General features: G+C 47.4%; 1 protein-coding gene and 1 long non-coding RNA gene across 3 annotated transcripts in view; one reads left to right on the top strand and one right to left on the bottom strand.

The window, feature by feature from the left end:
- Window positions 1-22,359, top strand: part of JADE2 (jade family PHD finger 2) — a 136,227-nt gene that overhangs the window by 21,963 nt on the left and 91,905 nt on the right. The window lies entirely within an intron of this gene.
- LOC131515709 (uncharacterized) overlaps window positions 6,865-22,359 on the bottom strand; it is a 53,985-nt gene continuing 38,490 nt past the window's right edge. Inside the window, exon 4 of one of the 2 annotated variants that reach the window (XR_009263710.1) lies at window positions 6,865-7,038. This is a non-coding gene — a long non-coding RNA (uncharacterized LOC131515709). Of the gene's footprint in view, window positions 7,039-9,038; window positions 9,641-22,359 lie in introns of those variants that run through there. The other variant, XR_009263711.1, reaches the window with a different exon arrangement.

The following is a 22,359-nucleotide window of genomic DNA, read 5'->3' as shown; positions in this document are numbered from 1 at the left end:
CGTCCGACTTCGGCTCAGGTCATGATCTCACGGTTCGTGGGTTCCAGCCCGGCGTCAGGCTCTGTGCTGACAGCTTAGAGCCTGGAGCTTGCTTCAGATTCTGTGTCTCCCTCTCTCTCTGCCCCTCCCTGGCTCACACTCTGTCTCTCTCTCTCTCAAGAATAAATAAACATTAAAAAACAAAAACAAAAAACACTGAGGTCCATGGTTTAGGGAGATGATGCCAGAGATATAGCTGGGGCCAGATTGGAAAGCAAGGGACCTGAAGGCCAGGCCATGGAGGTTGGACTTTATCAAGCAGGCAAAAGGGAGCCACTGAAGGACTTAAGGCAGAGAGTGATGTAGTCAGACGACAGTGGGAGTCTGGGCTCAAACACCCCTAAGTAGTAGCAATAAGGGTAAGACTCTCCCTCTGTATAACGTAGGTATGCTTGGGAAAGTTTCTGGAGTACCTGGAGCACTGGCTCCTGGATTCAGGGGTGGCTGTGACTTCATGCTTAGTGGGTAAGTGTCGGAAAGGCCAGCCCTAGTCAGGCCAGTTAAGTGTGCAGTCAGTAAGGGGACATACAGGGCTCATGCCATGTCCTTTTTCCTCAGTCCTTCCAGGCCAGAGTTCATTAAGGAAGCGCTTGTGTGCTGATGTGCTAAATTCAAGAGACTGCAGACACTTATGCCAAAGGTCAGGGGAGCCTCCTGGGGCTGAGAGATGGTTCCACTGCCTGTGGGTATTGTCTCCCCTATCGTACATACATACTTAGAAAACAGCAGATATATATCCAAGTTTGGTTGATGGAGCCCTTCCTAGAAGAAAGGTTTTATTCTCTTGTGCTTAAATAAATACCAGTTTAAAGGATGGTTTCATGAAGACAGAAAAATATGAAGCGTTGGGACCATGACCAATGGGGAGCCACCCACGATGATGGAAGCCAGAGCATATCTGGACCATCGTGTAAGTCAAGAGGAAAACAGGATTCAGGGGACAGAAATTTTGTGTCCCTTTCTCAGAAGGGGATTGTTTTGCAAGCAGGGGTTTGGCAGTGATTCTCGCCTTTCAGCTGTAAGCTGGCGAGGGCAAGATGCCTCTCAGGTTGTCAGGGGAGGAACGGCAGGAGGAAGAAATTCCATTCTGGCATGATCTTCCATCCTTGTTCCCTGAACTGTGCTACCAGGGGGGCAGGAGGGAGGAGAAGTAGCAGGTGTGGAACAGTGAGGAAGTCTCCTTACCTGAGCAGCTCCTGACACAGGTGGCTACAGTGGTGGGTGCCTGGAACCCGTTTGCCTATGGGTGGAGCCTGAACCTTATCCTCTTCCCTGATGGCAGGCAGCGCATCATAACCACCTCTGGCTACCCTTGGCTGGCTTGTAGCAATATGCCCAGATGTAGTTTTACCCTATTTCGTTTGCTTTTTCTTCTTTTTAAATCTATTTTGAGAGAGAGGGAGAGCAGAGGAGGGGCAGAGAGAAAGGGAGAGAAAGAATCCCAAGCAGGCTCCGTGATGTCAGTCTGACATGGGGCTCAATCTCATGAACTGTGAGCTCATGACCTGAGGCAAGATCCAGAGTCAGATGCTTAACCGACTGAGCCACCTAGGCACGCTTCCAGTGAAATTCTTTTAATGTGGGACTGGAACTCAGGACCTTAAGACCAAGAGTCACACGTTCTAACCACCTGAGCCAGCCAGGCACTCCTTCACAATAAATTTTTAAAGTATGCAGTAATGCCTCTCCTCAAATATAAAATGAATGTGTGTTGAAGATTTAACTTAATTCATCAGTTAATAAGAGAAGCACTCAAATATCACAACTAATCCAAACATTTATTTATTATTTTTGAGAGAGAGCACAAGCAGGAGATGGGCAGGGAGAGAGGATAGGAAGCAGCCTCTGCACTGACAGCAGAAAGCCTGATGCGGGACTTGAACTCATAAACCGCAAGATCTTGACTGAACCACCCCGGTGCTCCTATCGCAACGAATTCAAAGGAGAACTCAAAGTATCGCTCATGGTTGTCAGATAAGGGATGCTGAAATGATTTTAGAAATGGGTGCAAAACTAGTCAGTGCCCACAAGGCAACAGTTGGTGGTCCTTGGCCAGCCACAGTCTGTGTTTCTGAGAACAGGAATTACATTACTCTCAAACTTCTACAACTTCACTTCCATCTTTAGAGACGAGAACTGTCTACTCAAAGACAACAGAAGGCAGAGAGAACATAGGTGGGTTAGTTACTCGGGACGCCCACTAAATTTCAAGATCTTTCACAGTTGTTCCCTCCACTTGCAATTGGCTCCCTACCTACATCCATCCTAGGATTTCCTCTGCTCATCACCTCTGCTTCCCTGTTTGTATCAGCTCACCCAATGGCTTTGCCCATGTTCCAGGTGATGAACCTGGGAAAACAAGCTATCACCTGGGTGAAGCTGGCTGAGTGTTCCCCAGGCTCCAACTCTGCTTCTGTGGTGGTGGGCCTTGGAGGTGTGAGCCAGGCCATCTCAGGGCTGATAGTCACATTGGGCCTAGTGTGGGTAGTCACATTAAAAAATGGTTAAGGTTTTGTGGAAAAAGATCAGATTAGGAATGCAGAGAGAAAAGACCTACGGTCCAGCACAAAAGACAAAGTGTTTGTGTCATGACCATTGAGTTCCCGGGATGATTTTCTGCATTTGGATTCTGTGAGAATCCTCCTTTATACTTGGGTGGGTGTCTATTCCAATAATTTCCTATCTAAGAGAATAGCTGACATGCAAGCTGTATTATGACTGAGGGGCGTGGGGTGGTGTCTGAGGGTTTCCCACAGAGCCCACCATTTGTGTTGGCACCATGGAGCACTGTATCAGCCCCAAAGGGCGGGGGACAGAGTGGTCCATCATATGATGGAAAAGAACAAATATCTAACTCACCTTGCACCCTTGGACAATCACCTCACCTCCTAAGAACAAGTTTTCTTTTTAAGTTTATTTATTTATTTAGTGATCTGTAAATCCAAAGTGGGGTTCGAACTCAATGACCCTGAGATCAAGAGTCTCATGCTTTTCTGACTGAGGCAGCCAGACACCCCATGAACAAGTTTTCTTATCTTAAAAATGGGAGACAATGCTCCTTTCTGGCTTGCCTCCCAGGGCTGCTATAAGGTTCCTGTGAGAGGCATGGGTATGAGCTTACTGCCAAGGCCAGTCATGTGGTGGGAACTGAGCCCACAGCTCTGGCAGGATGGGAGAGCTTGGTCCCTCTGTGTAAAGTGCTTTGGGAGAAGAGGTTTTGTGCAAATGGGCAGTCATGATTAATTGATGGGGAGGCTCTTAGGCAAAGGATCAAATTTCATAAATATATATATATATATATATATATATATATATATATGTATGTATGTATATGCGCGCACGCACACACACACACACACACACACACACACACCTTGGCTATCCTGAAAAATAAATGTTCATTCAGGGTAAGGCAAGCATATCTAAATGAAGATTTTCCATACCTTCAACAGGTACCTTCTCACAATCTTCATTCATTCACTGAGCACCTATTGTGTATTGAGCACCTACTGTGCTCTGATAAGCACTACTGATAAGCACTGTCCCAGGCACTGACATACCAAGATAAAGAGTTAGTTCCTCCCTTTATGGTCCTGGGAGGCCAACATACAAAAAGATTTACCAAGGAGAGTAATAAGCACAGGCAGAGGGTGTTCTAACAGTACCAAGGAGGGGCACCCACCCAAAACCCCAGTGGCTTCAGGGACCCTCAGAGCATGTACAGAGTAAAGTCAGGCTTTGCTGGGGTGCCAAGGGAGGTGAGAGGCTGGCTGAAGTGGGCAGTGGGGCCAGTCATGTGGGGACTTGGGGGCCTCAGAGGAAATTCTGTGCTTGAGAAAGTGAGTGTTATGGTCAGATTTGTATTGTAGAACAGTCCTTCTGGCTGCCCACGGAGCACACGTTGGAGGGGAACATTCTAGAGGCATAAGACCTATTAAGAGATGATTACAGGCATCCAAACAAGAAGCAATGACCTGGGAAAAGGAGTGCAGGGAACTGACTCAAGAAACGTTTGGGCCAGCATTTAACCAGAGAAAAGAGACAGCAATGACCTTCAGGTGTGGTTAGGGTGGTGCCATGATAGGAGAAAGAAACCACAGGAGGAGAAGTAGGTCTGGGTGGGGGTAGGGGGCTGAGCGATAAGGATTCAATTTGAGACATGGTGAGTATGAAAGACCTGTGCACATCCAGGTGGGAGCATCCAGGAGGAAGATGGATACACAGGTCTGAAGCCTAGGAAGCAGTTTGGGCTGGGAAGCTAGGGTGACTGCAAGCACAGAGGCTTCTAAGACTGTGGCGGGGAGGAGAGAGCAAGACAAGTGGAGGGGGCACCATGCCCTTTGGCCCTAAAATGCTCTCCTGCTGAGAATGAGGGTGGGAGGAGGGGATGAGGGCAAAGAGGAGGTGTTTGGAACCCTTGTTATGGGAAATAGGAAAGAATCTGACCCAGACCTGGCAATACATCACTGTACTGCCTTTGGAGGTGATGAATCTGCTTTAACACTGATCTGTCGCCCTCAAGGTTTTCTCCAGGATCTAAAAGCCAAGAAGTCAGGCTGGCCTATAGTACCTGGGCTGCAGTCTTGCTGAGGTTGTGGCAGAAGGAAATAAAAGGTGTGGAGCAGAGGGGTTGCCTGGGTGGCTCACAGACTCAGGTCATGATTTCACGGTTTGTCCCACATTGGGCTCTGTGCTGACAGCTCAGATTCTGTGTCTCCCTCTCTCTCTGCCTCTTCCCTGCTCATTTTCTCTCTCTCTCTCTCTCTCTCTCTCTCTCTCTCTCTCTCTCTCTCCCTCAAAAATAAATAAACATTAAAAAAAGAAGTGTAGGGGCGCCTGGGTGGCTCAGTCGATTGAGTGTCCGACTTTGGCTCAGGTCATGATCTCGTGGTTCACGAGTTCGAGCCCCGCATCGGGCTCTGTGCTGACAGCTCAGAGCCTGGAGCCTGCTTCCGATTCTGTGTCTCCCTCTCTCTCTGACCCTCCCCCCATTCATGCTCTGTCTCTCTCTGTCTCAAAAATAAATAAAAATAAAAAAATAAAAAAAATAAAAAAAAAAGAAGTGTGGAGCAGAGGCAGCTAACTGTTCACCAAACACAGTCATCCTCTGCCCTTCTATAGAATAAAGTTGAGGATAGGAAAGAGTCAGCACAGACTACATTTCCCAACACACACCCTTCAGCTCACATCCGTTGCATCTGAGAGGAGTCAAGTGACTTGTTCTTGGCAATAGAATGTTGATCAGGGATGACATGTGTCATTTCCAGCCCAAGATAGTTAAGCAGCAGATAGGCCTTCTCCACCCTGCCTTTCTCCTTCCTCCATGTTGAGATCCTCTTGGAAACCACATGTTGGAGAGAGCAGAACCACAGGTGGGAGGTTCCTTGTCCCTGACTTATCACTTACAGGAGAGATGCTACTGATCAGAAATACCCATTTGGGTTTTATGTGAGCAAGAAATTCACTACATTGTCTGAGGCAATACACGTTTTGGGATTTGTTTGTTATAGCATTTAGCATTACCCTAATTAATATAGGGCTTAAGAAAATTTTTGGTTGTTCAGATGGCTATGATGGGACCAGGATGGGGAAATAATTGAGGCCTCTAAGGGTACAGAAGGTTTTTGTTAAAGTCCAAGAGCGGGAGTAGAGAGAGTTCTGGAAAAATCTAACAAGTAGGAGGTCAAGTCCTCTGGTAGAATTCAGGAGGCTAAGATTTCAGAGGGAATCCATCCCACTGTGTGGCAAGAGCCAAGTGGGAGAAGGTGAAGAACGTTAAGAAGATCCAGGAATTGTGATGCTGGGGGTCAGGAATTATGATGGCTCGTTGGTCCACTTGAATGTCATAGTCTGTTATAAAGCAGGATGTGGGGTAGAGAGGAAGCCTCTACCCCAGAGGGCTGGCCATTGTCTTACAACCAGGGCACCAGGAAGGAGTGCTTTCTTAAAAAGAAAAGACTAGCAGGACTGCCATCATTCTGTCCAGTCAGCTGCCATGGCTGACTGGACCTGAGCAGGGCATCTCATCACTGCTTAGGAATTGCTCAGTAGGCTACATGAGATGCACACCTGAAAGCTGGACCATGAACAGAACGTCTATAAATGCTGGGGTAGGCTCACGCCATCTAGAATCAGCCCAACTTATAGCAAGAGTGTTATCTTCAGTTGGTAGAGAATCTTGGCACTCTCCAAAGTGCTTATTTATAAATCTTTTTGAACCTCATGGACATCCAGGGATACCCGTATGAAGACAATGTCACTCTGTGCCAAGTATGGTCACCAAAATATTAAGTGAGATCCCTCAGGAGGGTATAGAGCCAGGATCTCCTAATCCCTGTCCTGTGGTTCTCATTATAAAATTCCTTTTAGAGACATTTTTGCACATTAACTGCCCTTCATCTTAGGAAGATTTAGGCCGCAACATACCGTTGGCACAGGCATGGCTGAGATGGTCTCCAACGGCACATCCAGGTAGCAATTCCCAGAAGAGTTTCTAAATGAGTGGTGCCAAAACAGGAGTAGTATAGGAACGACAGAAAACTCAAAATAGTAGAAAGTAAGAGTAGTTTATGTCTCTTTAAAAAAAAAAGTCTTCAGTAGATCAAGGGTCAAGGTTGCTACAGCCCTCCACAATTTCAGAGGCCAAGCCTCCTTCCCTTTTGTGGCTTTTCTATTGCTCTGTAACAAATCACTTCAAAACTCAGTGGCTTAAAACAACAATAAACATTTACTGTCTCCCACTTTCTGTGACATATCAGGAATTCACAAGTGACTTAGCTGCATGGTTCTGGCTGGAGCTATGAGATTGCAGTCTGGCTGCATGAGATTGCAGTCAGGATGTCAGACAGAGCTGTGGTCATTTGAAGGCTTGACTGAGACTGCAACACTCCTGGCAAGTTGGCTCTGGCTGTTGACAATAAGCCTTAGTTTCTTACCACCTGTCATCCTCCATAGGGTTGCTTGAGTGTACTTACAACATGGCAGCCAGCTTCTACACACCTAGAGCAAGTGATTCAAAAAGAAGTAAGACAGAAGCTGCAATGTCTTTTACGATGTAGTTGCAGAAGCCACACCATCATTTCTGCAACATCCTATTGATTACACAGGTAGTGCTATTTAATATGGGAGGGAAGTAAATAAGGACATGAATACCAGAAGTTGAGAATCATTGGAGGCCATCTTGGAAGTTAGTTTACCACATCTGCCATCCTCAAGGTGTGGCTTCACCCTCATGTTCCCAGATGGCTGCTCTAACTCCAGCTATCACATCACCAAAGGTGCTTTTTAACTAGCACAAAGAAGGGAGAAAGGAAGAAAGCATGCCTTTTCCCTTTAAGGATACTTTCCAAAGGTTGTATACACCATCATACTTATATCTCATTGATCAAAAATTAATCACATAGCTGGAAAGGAGGCCAGGAATTTTAGTACCTATGTATGTATTTATTTGTTAAGTAGGCTCTGTACTCAACGTGGGACTAGAACTCATTACCCCAAGATCAAGAGTTGCATGCTCTACAAACTGAGCCGGCCAGGTGCCCCGAGTATTTATTTTTGATGGTCATGTGCTCAGATATTGGGGGCAAGTTGGTAGTCTCTGCCACATTAGCAATGTTCCCACATTTATTTCAAAGGATAGGGGGAGGAGAGGGGACCATAGAGACCATCACTATTTTGGGTTACTGCCTGACTAAGGACTTATGACCCATCTTGTCTGCTTGGCTGGGAAATAAGTGTGTGTGTGTGTGTGTGTGTGTGTGTGTGTGTGTGTGTGTTTCAGCCATGGGGGAAGAGTGCAGATTAGTGCTTTACCCTATAATTAGTGAATCTCAGTGTAAAGAGAAAATAGTCCTTAGAAGAGCTCAGGAGACAAATGAGTGTTAAAAACAGACCTAGTGCTAGAAGCCCAGCCAAGGATCGTCCCAAGAATGAAGATGATCCAGAAAATGAGAAAATGAGAAGATCATCACAGGAGGCTTCGTGAGGGCAGCCACATTCTGTACTCAGACCTGTAGGTTTAAATAAATTCTAGGCAGCTCAATTTACTGATCCAAATGCAGAAGCACAGATGGGCCACTCTACCAGCTGTGTTTTTAAAAGATCATATGATTCCTGATCAATGAACCGAAGAGACCAAATGCAGACGTGTTTAAAGCTGAGCTGCAGATTTGCCCAGAGACCTCTTAGAGACCAGAGCCAGGACTTGAGCAATCAGCTGGGTGCTGACTCAAGCTGGGGTGAGGGGGTAGGGAGGGTGGTGCTGGGCATCAGAGCCTAGCTTAGCAGAAGATGAGCCATCAGCCAGCCAGCAAATTCTAAGGCTTGAGAGGTCCACAGAAAAGCTGCCCTGGTAGAAGTAGGGCAAGGCACTGACTTGGCCAAATGGCCAGGGACAGGGGGCACTGTCGTTCTAGAGGAATGCAAAGTCTGAAGCAAGAAGCCTGGGGCCGAAGCACCCAAGAGGACAACTAGTACTGCTAAGGCCCTTCTGACGGGGGCTGGATTTCTCCTTGCTACACAGCTTGCCTGGGCAGCAGATCCTTATCGTGAGGGTGAAAGAGGTAGACTGAGGACTCAGAAGTACTTGTTTCATGGAGGGTGGCTAAGGGTTTCCTACCTGCCTGGCTAGTCTCACATACTCTGCCCATGGCCCAAGCTGAATGACATACTGGGTCCTGAGTGCCCACCTGGCCATCTCCAGGTGAGGTTGGCAGGACACCTGCCCAGGCAGCATACTTGGGCTCTGTATTGCATCTGGGCTGTCAATCATAACTGTATTGCTGCTATAAAAGAGTCCATTTCCAGAGCAGTGAGGGGATCACCAAAGTTTCCAGCCTTCCCCACTCTGCTTTCGCCTGAGTCCCAAGTTCACCAAGAACCTGGGGGACCACTACAGCCTCCTAATTTGAGGACCATTTCAAGAGACATAACCTCCAGGAATGGCCAACATCAGGCTCCAACCTTAGGCAGAGCGGGAGGTCCCTGGAGACTAAGGGTGGGCTGGCAAGAGGGCTAAACCATCTTGAAGTGAACTTGAAATGGCTTGGGAAATCTGGGACTGTTCTTCATGGTTCTGTCACACCAGTGATCACTGAGCATCTGCTCAATGGAGCAGACATTAGGCTACCCCCTGGGGACACAGAGCAGAGGAAGGTTCATATGACATCACTCCAGACACATAAATAAAGCAAAATAGCAGAGGGTACAATGTGCAGTGATGGGTACAAGTACAAGATACAGAAATAATGGTGGAGGGGAGTGTGCTAGTAGAGCAGTAAAGAAAAGCTTCACAGAAGAAGAAGTTCTTTCTTGCAAGAAAGAACAGGAGTTTCTCAGCTGATAGTGGGGCCAGGTGAGGAAAAGCATCCAGGTAGAGGGAATAGCAGACCCCAGAGCTCTGAGCTGTGAAACTGCCTGGAGTAGAGGAAGAGAATTTCCTTGCCTGATGTGTTTACAGTACTCTGAAGCTTCTGGGCCCTTTCAGGATGCAGTGGGGACTTGATCTCTTCCACTAAGCTGCTCAAAGGAGTCAGAGACAGGAGAAGATGCTTCTTCCCTTCAGAGTTTGTTGGGTTTTCTTTCATCTTTGAGTCCTCAGTACCTGGTCATGAGAGTGGAGGTACCATAATTAAGAAGGAAGCTTTTCTGATCTTGGAGAACCTGTCCAAAACCCAGTCCTTCTGCATGTTAGGTCTCCAAGTAACTTTGGATGGCTCCTTAGGCATGGCTGTCCCCAGTAGCTTCTGATGGGGCAGGAGGCAGGACTGGGAGGTGCACAGGGCTTCCCTCGTTGGTGTCAGACCCAGTCTCTCAAAGTGTATAGGTCTCTCTGGGATCCTTTGGAACCCCCAGCATTGCTAAATCACCCATCCTGCCTCTTGCAATTGGCTCTGGACTATGGGAAGCATCATCTGGCTTATGCTGGCACATCCTCACCACTTATTTTGCGGTGTACAAGCTAGCTTTTCCTCCAGGACCCAGGAAAATGTGATATGCAGATAAATCACCAGGTGACCCAAAACCAAATAGCTAGTCTGAAGTTGTTCTATGAAGACAGAAAGAACTGGATGCCCCAAGAGGTTCAGTGGGCACCACCCCCTCTCTGGGTCAAGGTGGGAAAGTGTAACTGAAACACACCCGTGCTAAGATGCTAGCTACCCTGTCTCCAGCTCCAGGTGGACCAGGAACCTGAGGCACAGAACTACCACTGCCTAGTGAGGCTTTGGAATTCTCCATACAAGGAGAGGGTGGGCCCTGCCCTCAGTATAAAGGTCCAGACCAGACCAGCTCATTCATTCCCCTGATTATTGCTCTTCTCACTGGGATGCACAAATAGGCTCCTGGCAACCCTGGCCTTTCTCTCACCTTTGCCAGCTCCAACGTCAAGACCTAGCTCAGATCATATCCCTCTGGCTCAAAAACACCTTAATTACATAAACTCCTTGGTCTGGCGTTCAAGGCCCTACCCACTACAGTACTAACTTGCTCCTCACCCTGGATCTTGCCTTTATCTGGTCCAGATGCCCCCTTGTTGCTGCTGACCTCCTGACCAGGCCCAGCTCCAGTGCCGTGCCACCTATCAAATGTTCCTTTTTACCCTCTGCCCTCTGAACCCATGGCCTAAGGGATGGAGCTTTTTACTAGATTTGCATCTTTAATTACAGGAGTGATACATGCTTGTAAAAACATTCCCACATTACAGACGCATACATGTTAAAATGAGTGTGTCATCCCAACTCTCCTTTCCCTAGAACTGGTCCCAGTTAACAGTCAGGCAGGCCCTTGGGTACCCATTTTACCCAACAGGAGAGGGGCCTTTGGAGGCCTTCCACAACCGCTTGACATGATGGTGGCAGGTGGGGGCAGAAATGAGTGTAAATGAGGGAAGGTTTCAGAGGTGGTGATTTTGGTTGACTTTGATTTTTTTAATGTTTATTTTTAAGAGCAAGAGAGACAGAGCATGATTCGGGGGAGGGGGGCAGAGAGAGAGGGAGACACAGAATCAGAAGCAGGCTCCAAGCTCTGAACTGTCAGCACAGAGCCCAAGGTGGGGCTCAAACTCACGGAATGTGATGTCATAACCTAAGCCGAAGTCAGACGCTTAACCAACTGAGCCACCAGTGCCCCAGGTTGACTTTGAAAGAAAATTTTCAAGGTCAGTCTGTGAGACCCCTTGATTTCTTTCAAAGAACAGTGCCCCAGAGAAGCATTTCCTGTTCATATGGGAATATCCATTCTATTCTAAGAACCAGAAACTCAAGTTCAAAAGGCAACCAGGCCTCTGTAAAATCCTCGTGGCCTAGCACTACTTCTACTACAAGCCCGGGCGGAGCTGAACTGGAAATCTGGCTGTGGTTGTATAATTGCCTAGGTGTGCAAACCCTAGAGCTTTGTCCAGTGGCCAAGGGGAATCAATGAAAAAAGTTTGCAGAAGAAGAGTAACATTTTAGACACAGACCATGAGCAGGAGGTGATAAGTTTGGAAGAAGTGAATCCCTTTGAGTGAACAATAATGGTGGTTTGGACTTGGGCAGACACAGTGGAATATGAGAAGAGGGAGAATTCAACACAACAGATGGGGGTGAGGGGCAGGAAGCAAACTCTAGCTCAGGTGTTGTGGATATGGGTTCCAGATTGACAGTTGTATTTAGCAAACAGTTGTTAACTGGATTGGACTGAGAGTGTGAGGACCTAGGTGTCCCTACAATCTTTCATAGATAAAGAATCAACGGCAATAAATACTCCCAGTCTGGCCTTCTAGATGCTTACAGAGGACTAGTCAATCAGTGCAGACCTGACTGGTCACCCAGATCTTGATTCAAGCATGTCAGGTACACACAGAGGCTGCTAGACACCATAATCTTGAAGCAGATGTTCCAGGTACACAGCTGACCACTTCCAGCCAACCCACTGCTCACCTGACCTACAAACCCAATATCCCCAGTCAATCAGCAACACTCAGAAACTTTGCTTTTTGAAAACAGAACACAGATAATTCATTATTCCATTTCTTCTCCCTCCCCAACCCTGAGCCTTAGATTCTCTGCTGGAATAGTTTCTCTGTTTGGTGGTAAAACTTTTCCACTCAGCCCTCAATCTTTAGCCTCTTATCCTATCTCAAGCCAGAGGCTCCCACCAGCTCCCACAAAGTTGAATATACCCTATATGTTCTTTGCACAATTCTGACATTCTTCACTCTTTGAGCTCTTTCGTCTTTGAGCTCTCCTGGGTACCTGGGAGTGCAATGAATGGCCCAACAGGAGCCAGGGGTGTTGTGTGAGGCCAGGAAGCTTGCAGGGTTGGGGGCATTGGGCTGGGGTTTGGGGGAAAGAATATAGGTAGGAATTCCAAAGCCTCAGTTCTGGTCTCTAACTCCTCAGGTATCCTTTCTTCTCTGGGCCTGTCCCTTCTCCAGCCCCCAGGCCTTTGCACAATGCTTCTCTTTCTGCCTGGAATACTCTTCTTTGTTTGGCTCATCCTGCTGGTCTCTGCTGTCTCAGGGAAACCTCAATGACTTCTTGGTTCAGATCAGATTCTGTACTTAAATATTCCCATAGGCCCATGTTCCATTACGTCTTTCCCTTCATTAGGGTTTTGTTGTTGTTGTTGTTGTTTGTTTTTTGCTACCATCTGTCTTCCCCACAAGACTTTGCCTTCCATGGGAGAGAGGTTCTGTCTTGTCTGACTCACTGCTGTATCCCTAGCCTATAGCTAGGAACCTGTCCAGGAGTAAGCACTGAATGAATGAATGAATGAATGAACCAAAAGATGGACAGATGGATAGATTTCACCTGGTAAAACAGAAAGCCTCAATTGGATAGGATTGTCTCCAGTACTGATATAATTTTCTAGGCCTTTATTGTTTCATCTCTGAAATAGGAAGAATGTTCCCTCCTTGCTGCTTCACTTCTATATCTAAAGTGACCCCAATCAGTCTCATAAAATTTGAAATGCTTTAAAAACAACTTGGGTAGAGGCTCCCGTTTGGCTCAAGAACCTTATTGTGACACCCAGTCACATTTATGTGACACTTGAAATAGAAATTCAGGCTGTGGGGCACCTGGGTATCTCAGTCGGTTGAGCATCCGACTTCGGCTCAGGTCATGATCTCACAGTCCGTGGGTTCGAGCCTTGTGTTGGGCCCTGTGCTGACAGCTCGGAGCCTGGAGCCTGCTTCTGATTCTGTGTCTCCCTCTCTCTCTGCCCCTATCCCGCTAATGCTGTGTCTCTCTCACTCTCAAAAATGAATAAACGTTAAAAAAAAAATGAAAAAAAAGAAAAAGAAATTCAGGCTGTGCCTGAAATCCCAGTCCTCACTGTCAGAGCTGGACTTAGATGGCATCTTCCAGGGCAGGATGAGTTTCTAGAAGCCCCAGCCACACCTCCTAGAGTTAGGACAATAAAGACTCTTCTGTGTCCCCACAGCCAGGCAGGTAAGATAGGTGAATGTCACAGCTCAGAACTGGGAATTGTGCCCCATGAAGAGACCAGAGTGCTCTGCTTGTTTGTCCATCTGTCTGTCTTCAGTAATGGACTGAGTGCAGAAGTTTTTCTGAGGCAGAGCCAGAGGTCTGGCATAGGGCCCAATGAGTCATCCCTCAAGAGTCTAGGCTACACGAGAAGGCTGCCTGTGCCCTCCTTTGCTTTTGCTGCTACAGGTGGACCTCACTTACTGGGGTCTGGGTCTGCCTGTAACTTGTACCAGGATAAGGAGAGACCATCTCTATAATCTTCACCAAGGACTTCTGTCCAGCCATCCTCTCCCAAAGGGCCAGGAACTGCTCATTCCTATCACCCCTACCCCAGTCTTGAGAAACATACCCCTCCCAGAAGGGATAGTTTGCTGGACTAAAAGGGTGACCTGTCCAAGGGCTGAAGTGAGACAGAGTCCCAGCCACATAAAAAATAGCACTACTGCTCTTAGAAGCCACGATAGGGAATACCAGTTCCTAGCAAACCAACAAGGACATCAAAAGCCTGAGAAAACTCAATGAGGGAAAGGAGGATGTTTTTGATTCTGGAAGAGACTTTTCATTGGCTTAGGAATGCAGTGTCCATTACACAGATAGGTGAGCTCCTTCCCATAGAGACCAGTCTTTGATGGAACCCTGGGAAGAGCCAAAGTATTCGCTATTCTAAAGAAGGGTAGCCTCTTGACCTTACTCTTTGATGTGCCAATCTGTGCTTTCCCCTTCTGCTCAGATTTCTATTGATTCTCACTGTGCTTGCTGGTTCCTGGTTACTTTAGGACACCCTAGCTGGCCCAGGCCCTCCTTAAAGTTCCAAGGGTCCATAAATCACTATCAAAATTACAACAGTGTCTTTTGTTGTTGTTTTTTTGTTTCCTGGGTTTTTGGTTTTTTTTTAGATAGAGAAGAAAAACCCATCCTGAAATTCAAATGGAATTTCTCAGGGGCACCTGGCTGGTTCACTTGGTGGAGCATGGGGCTCTTTATCTTGGAGCTATGAGTTTGAGCCCCACATTGGGTGTAGAGATTACTTAAAACAAACAAACAAACAAACAAAAAACCACAAATCAAATGGGATCTTACAGAATCTCGAATAACCAAAACAATGTTTAAAAAGAAAAAAGTTAGAGGTCTCATATCTCCTGAATACAAAACTTCAGTAATCAAATCTACAGTAATCAAAACAGTGTGGTACTGGCACAAAGACAGACAGACAGACAGACAAATAAAGCAGAATGAAGTGCGCAGAAATAAATCCTCACATATATGGTCCAATACTCTTAGACAAGGGTGCCAAGACCATCCACTGAGGAAAGGACAGTCTTTTCAACAAGTGGTACTGGGAAAACTGGGTATCTGTGCACAAAGGATGAAGATGGGTCCTCACCTCACACCATCAACAAATATTAAGACAAAATGGATCAAAGACCTAAACATGAGAACTAAACTATGAAACTTGTAGAAGAAAAAATAAAAGAAAATCTTCATGACATTGGATTTGGCAGTGATTAATTGAATATGACACCAAAAGCCCAGGCAACAAAAGCAAAATAGATGAATTGGCTTTATCAAAGTGAAAAACTTTTGTACATTAAAGGACACTACCAACAGTGAAAAGGAACCCTATGGAATGGGAGAAATATTTGCAAATCATATACCTGATAAAGAGCTAATGTGCAGAATATCTAAAGAACCCCTACAACTCAACAACAAAAGAAACCCAAATAGCCAGATTTGAAAGTGGGCAAAGGACTTGAATAGACATTTCTTCAAAGAAAATATACAGATGGCCAATAAACACATAAAAAGGTGCTCGACGTCAGTAATTATTAAGAATATCAAAATCAAAATCCCTATGAGATGCCACATCATATCCATTTGGATGACTATCATTAAAAAAAAAAACTACACAGAAAATAACACGTTTTGGCAAGGATGTGGAGAAACTGGAAGCCCTTGTGCATTGCCAATGAGCATGTAAAATGGCGTCACTGCTGTGGAAAACAACACCTCAACAAATTAAACACAGAATTACCATATGACCCAGCAAATCCACTTCTGGATATGTGCCTAAATGAACTGAAAGCAGGGACTTGAACAGATGTTTGTACCCTCAAGGGCATAGCACCATTATTCACAATAGGCAAAAAGTAGTAACAATTCAAATGCTCATCAGTGGATGCATGGATAAGCAAAATGAGGTCCAGATTTACAATGGAATATTACTCAGTTTTAAAAAGGGAGGAAATTCTGGCACATGCTACAACAGGATGAACCTTGAAGACATTATGCTGAATGAAATAAGCTGGACACAAAAAGACAAATACTGCATGATTCCACTTGTATGAGGTACCTAGAGTAGTCAAATTCATAGAGACAGAAAGTAGAATGGTGGTTGTGGACTGGGGGGGAGGGGGGAATGGAGAATTATTAATCAGTTTGGAATGATGAAAAAGTTCTGGGGATGGATGGTGGTAATGGTTGCACAGTGATGAGGTTGTACTTAATACCTCTGAACATACATTTAAAAATAGTTAAAGTGGTACATTTTAGGTTAGGTGTATTTTATGATAATAAAAAAAGAAAAAGTTGCATGGGTATGAGGCACTTAAATTTGTAAGTATTCTCCTCTGGAAGCTTACTCTTGGGATCCTGGGAGATAGTGGGGAAGGTGACGAGGGCCAGAAGAAGGGGGCTATGTGGCCCCCATCCTCCATCACCAACCTCCCCTTATTTCTGCCTCTCTAACTCCTGCCCATCCTTCAAAGCCCAGCTCTGGTCCTCTCCCACTTCCTCTGAGATGGGACCTCCAGCCCTCACTGCTCCCCCTCAGAGCAAGTATTGAGTGTCCACTCCCTCCTATACCAACAGTCCTGCTCTCCTTGTCCTGGGCTCTTTCCTCAGGGGACTGAAGCCTCTTGGGCCAAGGCTGTTTCTTTCCCTCCAAGGCTGGAGACCAGCAGTAGTTACTCAGTGTCCTTGTCTGCACAATGGGACTCTTGATATCTACTTCTCATGGTTGTTGTAAGTGTCCAACAAGATAATAAATATAAAGCTCTTGAGCACAGTGAAGGGTCCATAGTAAGTGCTCAATATATTATTACTATTAGGAGTATTCTTCATACTGGCCTGGACTACTTCTCCTGTGCCTGTCTACCAGTTATTCCTCATCCCTTGAACCCCAGTTCCATTCCTACTTCTACCACAAAACCTTCCTATCCACCTCAGGCCACACTGACTCCCTATGGGGCATCTTGGAATTTAAGGCAAATCTGACTTCATAGGATTTTCACAAAGATTAAATGACTTAATCCACATAAAATGCTTACAATAGTACTGGGCACCTACAATGTGTTCAGTAACAGTGAGCAGTGATGATGATGATATCATTGATGATGGGTTGTGGTCATTTCACATGTCTGTTCTATTGTTGTCTTGATTGTGGCTGTCACTCTTAAGTAGGTAGATTTCAGAGTAAAGATGACAGCATGAGGTGATAGGTATTGGGGAGATGGATTCAGGTTCAGCAAGAATTCTCAGAGCCTTGGAGCGGGTTGGCAGACCAGAAAGTCTTCCTGGTCTTAAAAAATGAGTAAGTGACAGTTTAAAGTCCAGGAAGATGGGAGAGTCATGGTGAAGCTAGGGGCATGCAGAATGAGGTCACTGTGTGGCTGAATGTTGAGTCAAGGTAGCAGGAGATGTCCTGGAGCCAGACTGGGCAGGACCTTTACCCAAGGGGATCATAGTCCCCTGGAGGGTCTGCAGCAGGAGAGAGACCCCTTTGACTTAAATTCTGAGTTCACTCTGGCTGTTGGGTGGAGAATGGACAGCAAGGGCATGGATAGGAGCAGGCAGACAGGGAGAGGTTGCTACAGGCATCTACAAGAGGGGTGGTGGTGGCTTGGCCTGAGTAGTAGCAGTGGAGGTGGAGGGCTAGGGACTGTTTCTGGAGATGTTTGGAAGGAAAAGATGCTGGGTTGGCCATGGGGCTGAAGGGCTCACTGCCCAGGGGGCTTGGGTGGATAGGTGGCTGGCATTGCCATTTCCTGAGATCTGACCAGTGGAAAAAACAAGTTGAAGGGACAAGGCTGGCATGTGGTTGTTGAGAGTTGAGTGATTAGTCTACCTTCTCACACCTCTGCTGGTTACACATCACAGCTCCTATATTCAGAAAGTTCTTTAAGTCTAGCCCGGACTTCCAGCTGCAACTTGAGCTCAGGCCATTCTCTACTGCCCTTGTTGAGTCTGCTTGGCACTGAGAGGCAGTGGGACTGAGGCATGGGCTGGGGGCCAAGGGCTTGGGTGGTGGACATGCCTGTTGCATGACCACCATCAAGCATGCCAGCCTCTGGTGCCTGTCAGACTCAGACCCAGGGAGCCTGTGCCAGGGTGCGTGGGATGGAGGACCTGGTCCAGAAACCTCCTGCCCCAAGTGCTTCAGGTCCACACATGCCCCTCATCCTGCCTCTGGAGCCTTCTCAGATCAGAAGCATCCCCCAGGGCCCTCAAGAAAGCCCTTCTTCGTGAATCCTTCAGAGGTAGGAGGTGGAGAGCAAAATCTCTGATCTTGATGCCAGGCACAAACTCCCAGAAATTACTCACCAGAGGGTAAGGTTTCAGAAACCTAGGCAAGGGACCCTGCCCCATGGTCTGATCAGAATGGCTGGTCAGCAGGGGCTGTGGCACTGGGGAGCTTTCATGGGTGGGGCCAGAGCCCTGCTCATGCATACCTCCTTCCAGAACTGGGCTGCCCTACACCTCATCTTACCAAACTGCAGGTGGGGGACTGGGGCACCATGTTGAGCACTCCTTGGTCCTGCCTTTCTAGCTGACCAGTTGGGACCCTCAAAGCTCCCAGACCTACTGAAGACTGACTTAACATGTATTTGGGGTCCTATCAGCAGCTTCTTCATCCCTGATCTCCATTTTGTCCTTCTGGAAGCATCCTGGAAGTCTGCCTCCCAACACCCTCAGGAAAAGTGTCCCAGTCTTGGCCTGTCATAAACTCCCCATCCCCAGGAGCTAGAATTGCATAACCAGCTTGCTCAAGTTTCCTTCTTCTTCCCCCCACCTGCCACTCAGCTCTCTTGGGCCTGGCTCACATCCATGTCTGGTGCAGTCACAAGTCTGCCAGGGGGTACAGAGATGAGTACCAGGAAGGGAATCAGGTCACCTGGGTTCCAGCTGGCTGGGACACAGCTGGGGACTTGTCCCAGCAAAGGTAGCATTTAGGAAGTCATTAAATCTGGAGGGGCAGGGTGAATTAATGAGGGTAGTAGCTCTCCCTCACTCCTGAGCAGAAGCTTGTCTGGTGGAACCTTAAGAGGCAGGTTGCCAGGGGAATAGCCCTGTGACAATGTACTCTGTCCCCATGACAGAGCTTTTGCAGCTTGAGTGGTGAGGATACCTTCCTTATAGGAGTGGAGTCTCTAGGATCCTCAGCCCCAGGCCTGTCTCTGCCCTGAAGTTACAGAGAAACACCTGCCATGATCCCCCTCCTCACAATTCTATGTGTCCCCCCAAACCACTCTCTCCTGGCTGGGCTCCTGGATTTGCTCCAGAGGGCTGGATGTGATGGGAGTAGTCTCACAAAGTGTGCAGGGTCTGCTTCAGCCCTACACACTGGGAGTGTTTCCCAACTTCCTGCCACTTCCATGGAAGTCCCAACTTCCATGTCCAGATAGGGACTCTGGCCAGGGTGACCCCTCTAGCCCCAGGGACCTCCTCTAGGGCTTCCGAGAGGCCAGGCCATTTGACTATGTTCCTGGTACTGCCCTGTGATAGGAACCCCAAATTTCCCAAGGATAAAAGATAAGGCAGTCAGGGAGAAATGGGGGAGGACACAGTATAGAGAGAAGGAGTGATCAAAAGGGTACAGACCCTTTCCTCCTCATTCCTTGTGCACACCCCTCTCTGGCCAAATGATCCTTTCACTTGGCACGACAGCAGGGATCTCTGGGAAGAAAGAGACTGAAATCTCTGAGGGGGACAGGGTCTGGATATTTGGGTACATGGGGTCAGAGATGGCAGGATTGCTAGGAGAAACCCCCAGAAAACAGGGGTGACCTAGGAAGGAATACCCATGGGCCTGTCAACCTAATCTAAAACTAGATGGTCGGCAACCTCTTTTGGGGGCCTGAGGGATGCCCACTCTTTCAAAGGATCCTGAACTTTGCTGAGTCCTGCAGGGTCAGTCTAGCAAGAGCCTGGTACAGCCTCCCACACTGCTGTGAAAAGAGACCTCAGGGAGTCAAACAGCTGGATCTCAGTGTCACTTTGGCTGTTTGCCAAAGCTTTGTGAGTTTCTGCCCCTCTTTGAGCCTCATTTTCTGTGTCTGTAAAATCGGTATCATCATTCCAAGGGATCAAAGGAAGTCTATTTTATTCCTAAATAACTCCCTTCTCTGCCTGTTGTACATTCCAAAAGCCCCACTCTCCTTACCAAGTTTGGGTTAAGCATTGCCCTAGTCAGATACTCTTGAAAGGTGGCTGGGGGCTCACTAAGCTTCTTATCTTTGGGGGTAGAGTGTATTTTTTTGATGCCTTTGTGCCCCTTTCTCCCGAGTTGGTCATGCTGCCATTAATTAAAATCTCTAGACAGCACTCTTACCTGCTGCCCCTGTGCTATGCCCAGATGATTGCAATCCAATGGACTGGAGCTTGGGCAAAGATGTCAACACAATGTTCCTTGGCCTAAGCTGTCATTGGCCCAAGCAGGACTCTGACACTCAGTCACACCACCCTCTTGCCCCACTCTCTTTGAATCAACACCTATTGGCTGAGCCCTTATTTTGTGCCACACACCTTGACGGACTGAGAGGCAGGGAGTGGGCAGAGGGGAAGGTTAGCCATGCCATTGCCCCTGGTGGTGTCCACAGATCAACAGTATCCTTATAACATAGTACTAAGATTCCATCCAGCAAAATCCTCAAGGAGGGGACTTGTCCTTGGGAGCCAGGTAGGGAGGGCATGAAAGTTTCAGCCAGATCGCCAGTCCTCCTTACACCCTTAATGAGATGGCAGTGCCATCAGATGTCTGGTCTAGCAGGATAAACAGAAAGTGCAGTCTCTCAGTTTAGGAAAATAGAATGTTGGGTTTGCTATCAGGCTCAAAAGCAGAGAGCTGGCAATAAATCAAGCATTGAAAAGCGATGTCAGTGCTTCCAACTAAATTTCCGAGCCCGGGAAACAATTGCACATTAAAATCCATCGGAGGAAAAAAATCTATTAAAACTTCAGGAGAAGTGCTTTGCTATAAATTAGATTTTTCTGCCAACCAGGATAATTCAATAATTTCCCCTTGACATTCTCAAGATTGCTCTTTGGGGGGGATTATAATGCTTTGAAGTTGGGAGCAGTTTGTTTCCAAGGACAGAGGAAGAGTTCCTTGGGAGTGGAGGTGTGAGGGCAAAGAGGGGGCTCTTCTAACTAAAGGTAGGGAACCCATGTGGGGCTCAAAGCCACTGGACAGAGGTTTTCCAGACCTCCTGGTGATACAGGGCTTTGATCAGGGAATGCCCTAGGCTAGGTGATGATTCTGACAGGAAAATTAGGTGTGGGGGACTTGAGGTCCTCCAGTATTACCTCTTAGTTAGGGCAGCCTCAGTCTTACAGCTTCCTTGATGACCATCTAAAACCTTCACTTGATGACCATCTAAAACCTTCGCTAAAACTAACGCTTATGGAACCATAGCTGGTCTGGTAACAAGGTGCCTAAGGTCACTTCTTAGTTCTGAATTCAGAGTGGGTAGGGGTGGCTCCTTGCCTCCCAGTCTTCTTTTCTTCCTTTGCTGTGCAAAGCTGAGCACCAGGCAAGACCTCTCCCCCATACCCTGTCTCCTGTCATTTGGGGCTTTGATCCTAGTCCCTGTCTCTCTGTACAAGGTACAAGGTACAAGGTATAACACTGTCATGATGCCAGACTCAGGTTGACCAGCACTGTTCTGGGTGGACAAGGCAACTGGCAGAGAGAGGGTGCCAGGCAAGGGCACGGACCTTGGGGAACTGGGCACAATCTGCTGGGCCACCGGGTACCAGGCCCTAAGACAACTGTGGGGGCAGTTGAGGAGGGACCTGAGTCAGGAGTTGGGTAGGACAGGGCTCCAGAGCCAGCTTGCCTGGGTATGACTCCGTGCCCCTCCGATGACAGCTCACCTAACTTCTCTAAGCCTTGCTTTTGCTAACTATAAAATGGGGATGGCAACACTACCTGCCTTGTAGATAGAACTAAATATGACAATGTTTGTGAAGCACCTAGCACCATGCTGGACCACAGAGGCAGTACTTAGTATCTTTAGGACACAGGTCCACTGACCCCAGACCATAGCTCTTCCTGCTGCAGGAGACCCATCCCCTGCAGCCCCTAGTCACGTCCCTTTCTCCCTCCTCTCCCATCCAAACTGGCCTGTCTTTGGGGACTTATTTCCTCAGACAGAACCATGACGAATGATGTCTGCTTGTAGAGCTGGACTGCCCACTGGGCACAGGCACAGAATTGTGTTTCAGATGACCTTACCCCCAGCGGTCACTCACTGTTGCTACCGACAACCCTCCCAACAAGGGAGGTTGATATTAGAGTTCTTTCATTTCACAGAGGCCCTGGGAGATAAAGTGACAGTGCTCAAGATCTGATATCTAGGGGAAAAGGATGGAGCTATGACTGGGGCCAAAGGTCAAACCAACTCAGCCACAGAAGCAGTCCCCGGTCTCAAGATTTCTCTCTCGTGGTCCTTCTTTCCTTCCTTCCTTGCTTCCTTCCTTACTCCCCACAAGTCAGAGCCCTCCCAGAGCCTACATAATGGCCGCTGAGACAGAGTAGCAAACTGAGGCAGGGACATGTGGCAGTGATCTC

The sequence above is a fragment of the Neofelis nebulosa genome, chromosome 1, assembly GCF_028018385.1.
Source record: "Neofelis nebulosa isolate mNeoNeb1 chromosome 1, mNeoNeb1.pri, whole genome shotgun sequence".
In the NCBI taxonomy this organism is placed as follows: Eukaryota; Metazoa; Chordata; class Mammalia; order Carnivora; family Felidae; genus Neofelis; species Neofelis nebulosa.
Note: the sequence above shows the minus strand (reverse complement) of the source record. Positions and strands in the feature narration are given on the sequence as shown.